The sequence below is a fragment of the Paroedura picta genome, chromosome 7 (genome assembly GCF_049243985.1).
Source record: "Paroedura picta isolate Pp20150507F chromosome 7, Ppicta_v3.0, whole genome shotgun sequence".
Lineage (NCBI taxonomy): Eukaryota > Metazoa > Chordata > Lepidosauria > Squamata > Gekkonidae > Paroedura > Paroedura picta.
Genome location: NC_135375.1, coordinates 79,040,670 through 79,047,658, shown reverse-complemented (window position 1 = coordinate 79,047,658; position 6,989 = coordinate 79,040,670). Strand labels below are relative to the sequence as shown.

The following is a 6,989-nucleotide window of genomic DNA, read 5'->3' as shown; positions in this document are numbered from 1 at the left end:
AAGAAAAAATGAGTGGGGACATTGATAAATCCCAGTTTAAAATGACATTAGCTTTGCTCTCATGCAGGCTTTCTCAACTTTTTTGCCATTGCTAAACCCCCGAAACATTCGTCAAGCTTCGAGAAATCCCCAAAGTGGTGTGATTTTGCAGAATATGGTTGGGAAGCAGAGCTGTGGCCATGCCCACCAGGGCCTCGTCCTCTTCCTGCCCCCTATAGGCCCACACACACACACACACACAAGCAGGAAAGCCCATTGTATCAAAAAATAGAACCCCTAGGGTGCCACTTCTAAGTTACCATTACGAAGCTGTGTTACTCTACTAACCACACAGTGCCAGCAAGACTAAACACCTGCGGTCAGAATACAAAATTATTGTAAAACTGTATCTGAGATATGTGGTGTTGATTTTTGTTTAAAATTCAAGTACAACCATGCGGACTACAATAAGTAGGTTCAGCCGTCACATGAAACTGTGGTTTAACTATGGTTTGTTTGTAAAACCAGGATCCAATTCACATATAATCATGCAAATCCTGGTTTGCCACAACAAATGTTGACTTCATTGCCTTCTTTCTGTAGCCTGGAAATTACAATTAATTGCAATTAATATGTATATCAGCTTCAGATTGTATCTTCAAATTCTGTCTTGGCAGACTCTAATTCAACATATTCTATGGATTTGGTTGCACTAGCCATAGTTAGTTCATAGTTAATTAAACTGTGGTTTCACACAATGTCTGCATTGAGCATATGGTAGCTATGTTGATTGTACAAAGGTGGAAGTCAAAGGGACATACCTCCTAGAAACAGATATGAACTGGAGGAACTGAGCCTGCCTCTGCCATTTTGGCTCAATGTACATATAACGCAAATGATAAAGAGCAGAAAGACTAGGACTGTGGGTCTGAATCACACTCAGAACTTTTAATTTGGAAGTGCCATTCTATCACCTGTGTTAAAAGGAATAGCGCTGGAACACAAGCATTCTACTGCCAATGCTATTCAGTCAGGAGTGTGTGCAGCCCCTGGCTCTGAAGACTGTTGGTGCTACATCTTTTGACAGGGTCCTAGGCTGAAACTTAAGCACAGTACAGAGCTTCAAGTGATATCCTGGCACAACTGGTAAAAGGTCTGGAGGGGAAAGTGTACTCGCTTGTGGGGGGGGGGGAGTGCAATTTCCCTGTAGCCAACTAGCAGAAAGAAAAAGGGAAGTTCTGGGGCTGGCTGCCAAAAAATAATTGCTCAGTGTAAACACTTGAAGGCATCTTTAGAATGTCCTTATTGTAGAGAGTACTAAAGCTTTTGTATTCTGGAAGGTTTCAAGCCAGCAGCTGTCTAGCAGCCAGCTATGGTAGGGAGACTTTTTCATGTGAATGTTTAGTACAAAGAAAAATACAAGCAAGCTGACCCGAAAGACTGGAATTTCAGCTCCCCACCCCATCCCACCCCACCTCCTTGGATTTCTTCCTCTCTCCGTCTCCCTCTGCAAGCCCTTTAAACCAGAGATTATTGGGTCAGTGACTCTCTTTATCCTTCTCAAGCCAGTGTCCTATTGAGCTGCAGCTACTGAAGGAATATTGTTACCTGTAAGTACTATTCTCTACTTCTCCCCCTTTCCTATCAAGCTGATTTTTGCATAAATGGAGTGGGACAGAGATTGAGCTTGCTTGCACTAAGTAATAGTTTCTAGTCAATGTTGTGGGGCAGTGAGCCTGCAGTGTTTTTTTTCTCTATAGAAAATGGGACAATTTCCTTGGAAAACAGTAGATTTAATTGCAAAAATAGATTAGATTATGCTTCAAAGATGAAAAGCATACAGTTAAGGAATTTGTTGTACTGCATCATTTATTTTCTTGATTGCATTAATTTATCTACTAATAAGGAAAAATCTTGTTCAGACAAAAGTCTCTTCAGTTACTCATGATTTCAATGCAGCAGTCTCATGTGTCTGTTACAACTTCAGTTTCTTTGTGGAAGACTGAAGACAAAGTACTGATGCTTCTTCCAATCATACCAGATACGCAGTACCTGAATATTTGAAACTTGGAGCAGAGCTGCGTCTGATAGTATTTTTGTTTATTAAGATTTCAAAAAATGTGACTTTCAGGAATGACGAGTTATCTTTACTGGGAGCTATAACCTTTTGGATGTGATCATTTGAACTGATTGAGTTTGTCCTGTTGGAATCCCTGTGGAAAGGGGGGAAATGGATACATTTGGTTAAAACAGGTTTTTTTAAAGAGAAATAAAATGTTTGTATAAACAAAAACAGATTGTTTTTTCTAAGATTTACAGCCAGTCCTAGAAGTAGTATCACTAAGTTTATTTTAACAGAACTCAGTTCTTTGAAATGAAAACTGAACAACATGAAATGAGTTTAAGATGCCCAGTCTCCTTAGCATAGTCAAATTTCCACTGGTCATTAAACAAAGTGTGGGCTATGGTGCTTGACCTCTGATTGGCTTTAGTGGGACTTTGTCAGTCTAACAGTGCACAGGTCTGCCACTAAGAATTGTAAACTGCTTTCTCATTCAGAAAAAGTAGAGATTCCTGATAGCTAGCATTGATAGCCCATATGGTGTTGTATTAGGGCAGGTTTTTTTGACAGCCCTGGAAGGGTTTCATGAATGGATGGGAGTTAATTAATTTTTTTATAATTTTAAAAAATGTATTAAACTTTTATTGGGTGATATGACTATATGTGGTCATGTTGCCCCCCTCCCCGCCATAGCCAATTATGGGCCTTGAGGGGGTGGGAAGGGGAGGGGCCCCAGGCAGGAATGTACACAGCTATGCTTCCCAACCATGTTCTGCAGAATTGTGCCACTTCTGAGGTTTCTCGATGCCTAAAGAATGTTTCAGGTGTTTCTCAATGGTAAAAAAGTTGATAAAGGCTGTATTAGGGCGTCCAAAGAAATCATAGTTTTATCAGCATTCCTCTCAGCCATGAAGCTCATTGGTTATGTTGAGCTAGTATTTTAATCTGTCTCTGTCTCTGCAACCAGGCTGCTTCTCATGGTAGCTGGAAGATAGAAATGTTTAGATAGATAACTACTGTGTCCTAATTCTCCCCTCTACTATAGGTCATTTGTGTTCAAAATTCAAGGAGTCTTCCTAAAATATTTTCAGTTGCTCGTTTTGAAAAGAAGAAATTAGAATCTTTCTGTGATGTATTGCAGAAAGCAATGAAGCCACCAAACGTAGTATGAGATCTGTGGCTTGCAGGGGCCATCTGGGGTTCAAATATGTCACAGTGCATGAGATGTACAAGGCCTGTTCAATTTATTATTTCTCTATAAAGTATGAACTGGTGCCTAAATTTGTTCTTCTGTTCTAAGTTTTACAGATTCTGAAAGAACACAAATCAAAATTTAATTGGTTAGGCAAAACTTTTGTTTGTAATATGCTGCTGGATTTTTGCCACTGGATTTTTTGCTTTGTTTATAATATGTTTCCACTCTTGGTGATTGGTGGCAGTAGTTTTGGCCATGTAGATAGTCAATTGCTGGTTTCTGAGGTCTTCCTCGATCTGTTTGAGCCATGTTTTCTTTGGCGCCAGTCGCTGGATCTTCCATTCAGTTGGTTGTTCTCACCAGAGGAGTTTATGAGGCAGTCCGCTGGTGTTCATTCTGCAGACATGGCCAAACCATTGCAGTCTGCACTTTTGGATTTGTTCTTTAATTTGCGGATGTTGTCAAATTTTGTCCCAATTGTCTCATTTTGATTATGATCACATAGAGCAGGAGTAGTCAAACTGCGCTCCTCCAGATGTCCATGGACTACAATTCCCCTGTGACTACAATTCCCCAATGTGCCCCTGCAAGCCCCTAGTTTTGAGAGAGATGTTTGTCTTCTTCCAGAGGCACCATTTAAGTGTGGCAAATGTTGATGTTATTTGGCCAATCCTATTGTTGGCTTCAGTGACAGATGACACTTTCTTTTCTTGCACCAATGAGCCTAAGTATTTAAATTCTTTGACTTGCTCAATTTGGCCTCCATTGAGGTATACATTTGTTGGTGATCCATCTGTGGTTATAACATTGGTTTTGTCCACATTTATTTATTTACAAGCAACAAAGCCCGTTGTATATAACAATACAATGGGTGCTAACCCACCCACTCTCTGCGGCCTCAAGGGACGTTTTGCAGGCCAAAGGGGGGAACACTAGCAGGTACCCATCTCTTCTGGCTGCCACCTGCAAAATGCCTGCTGAAGCCTACAGAGACCTCATTGGGCATTTTGTGAGATGGGGTGGGAAGTGCCAGTGGGGACGCATCTCCTCCTGCTGCCACCCACAAAATGCCTGTTGAAACCTGCAGAAGCTTCAGTGGACATTTTGTGGGGTGGAGGGAAACGTCAGTGGGGACCCTATCCCTCCCATCACAACCTGCAAAACGCCCATCGAAACATACATTAAATAATAAGTTAAACACATATTAAGACTTGCTCCCATTAATAGATGAGAGGCACCGCTTGTGATAGAGACTAGTCCCTGTTGCTCCTTGTCACTAACTTTCTGAGTTCTCCATTAACTCAAAGTGTGCAAGGATGACTCCCTGCTAGGTCAACAGATTGGTGGCATGCACCCCTGGGGTCTTTATGTGAAGGGCATTTACAATGAAGCTTTCTGGGATGGCCAGAGCATTGCACTACAGACTTATGAAACATCCAAGTTTTCAGCTGGACTTGATGTCATGAATCTCATGATGTCATTTCCTCACCCAGACACTTCTCCTGCTGGTCCGGTAAGCTGGATCGTCTACTAGTGACAGCCCTCCCATCATAAGTAGGCCCTTGGCAACCTTACTCGCTGGCCTTCCTTTTCCCAACTTAGCTGTCTTATCAGTGAGCAGAGCTGGCAAAAATGCCTTCTCTACAGCAAGGTAAGCAATCACAAAGGATCTGGTGGCCCTTTGTTCAGCTAAGCAGAAAATGTCTTAATGGGCAACATTATAGAGCCTTTAGAAACTCTTTAATGAAAAGTTTTAGTGAGCCCGCAGTTGCTGTTCCTGTAATACTTGTGGCAGCCTTTGAACAGGATTTTAAAATTTGGCTGTGAAGTAAGAAGGCAAACCATCGCCTCTGCCTTGCCTCTGATTCCTCTGATAAATGTAATTGTGTGATCAGTTGAAGCTGCTACAGGCAAGATAAAGTTTCTTTCATTAGGACTGCATCTGCCCCTCTAGGAAAAGCAAGCAACATGTGACCTGCTAATGTTTTTGAAAAGTTCAAATGTGTACATACTTAGAGGAGGGCCCTAGGAGTAGTGCACATATTGCGCATTGTACTGTGTTTAGGTGTTTGTCTTTGCATATATATGTGTCATAGTTTTCTCTTTGCTTCTTTCTTTCATTTTTGCATTAAAATATTGTTATACAAAATAGAGATTTCTTTTAACAGTAGATGCAGCATACAGTAGTCCTGGAGTTATTGCATAACTAAAATAACAATAAGATACACGCTCCCATCTTCACCAATTGTCATTCTCAAATGGTTCACTAACACTTTTATCAATGTCAGAGGTAAACAAACAATGTTCCCCGTAAGGAGCAGTTGTTGCACACTTTGCAAGATGGATTGTGAGAATGCCAGTAGTTAATATTTAGGAGCCATGTTTTGTACAAATTTCTGTAGTGACCATTCTTGACATACTATCTTTATATACTTACAAGTTTTGAGCCTGTTTATAATCACTGTATTCCAAACTTTATGCCTCCATTGTCTAATTAACTGGATTTTTCGCTTGTCCATATCTGAGTTAGTATAATTCTGATGGCAGCAATTAAATATGATTTTTTTTCAATCCAAGAGGGATTTCAAAGGTATAACTCAATATATTCAGTATCTCTTTGTGCATTAAATTTTACAACTTCTTTATCTAAACACAAATTCACCATAGGTGAAAAAATACTTTTTTCTTTGCTGCATTTCCAACTTAAATCTGATACTCCTGAAATTTTAGCTACCCTGACTAGAGTCAAATGCCATCTATAATACATTTTTGAACAGTTTTCTTTAACTCCTGTATTTAAGAGCTGGGGGAAGATCTTTGTAATGTCCTTAAAGGCTTTCCCCTAATTTTCAGCAGGGAATACATAAATCTAAGTTTATTCCAGTTTCTATCTGTAATCGTTTTTGGAAAGATTAAAATGTTTTAGTTTGCCATATCCACACATTCAACTAAATAAATATTCTGTTAGTCTCTAAGGTGGACTGCTTCGTATTTACTTTGGGAAGGGAATCTGTTCTGGGCAGGATTAATGAATGCGAGGCCTAATGTCAGCACAGAGAAAGGCCTTAGTGAATGTAATCAGACTGGACAGACAGATCCAAAAAGCCAAGACTACAATCCATGTAATACCTTTTATTTGGACCAGATCAATAACACAGAATCATGTGCAAGCTTTTGAGATCTCCAGAACCCATCTTCAAACCAGATGTGACAAAAATAATAGAAAACAAAAAAGCAGATTTATGAGAGCATTATAATCTTAAAATGTTCTCATTGTTCCAGGGCCTGATGAAATTTCTGGCAGGCTGAGTAGAATCAGGTTTCAGGATTCCACTGGCCAGACGGAATCTTACTTTCTAGACTGGTTAGCCCAGTTAGGTCTCCATGTTTGGGAAATAACCAGGAGTTGGGTGATGGTGTCAGAGCATGCTGGATAAAGAGCTGTGCAAATAAACTGTTGAGATAAGCCCCTGCTTCGATAACATCTATTGTGCTGATCTTTCTAAGATATTAAAAACTGCTGGAGGATCCAACCACTCCTTTTCTTCAACACTGCCAACACATAAAATGCATGCATGCTCATTTACACTCTGAAGCAGAATCACTTTTCAAAGGCAGCATTTCATTTCTTGTGATCCATGCAATATCCATGCAGGTTTATGGATTCTGGGCTTTTTGTTCAAGTGCACTGCAGTATGGAGGATGTTAAATAGGGTTGCCAAATGTAAGAAAATGGGGAGCTGAAGATTTTTC

The 6,989-nt window shown here is 40.2% G+C and overlaps 1 protein-coding gene across 14 annotated transcripts in view; it reads left to right on the top strand.

Annotated features, from left to right (window-relative positions):
- Positions 1–1,182: 1,182 nt before the first annotated feature.
- The window catches only part of FREM1 (FRAS1 related extracellular matrix 1), a 102,217-nt gene continuing 96,410 nt past the window's right edge, over positions 1,183–6,989 (top strand). For 4 of the 14 annotated variants that reach the window (XR_013232601.1, XM_077345100.1, XM_077345103.1 and 1 more), the window contains exon 1: positions 1,184–1,589. The gene's annotated coding sequence lies outside the window, so the exon portion shown is untranslated. Of the gene's footprint in view, positions 1,590–4,869; positions 4,888–6,989 lie in introns of those variants that run through there. The other 10 variants (XM_077345093.1, XM_077345094.1, XM_077345095.1 and 7 more) reach the window with 7 other exon arrangements.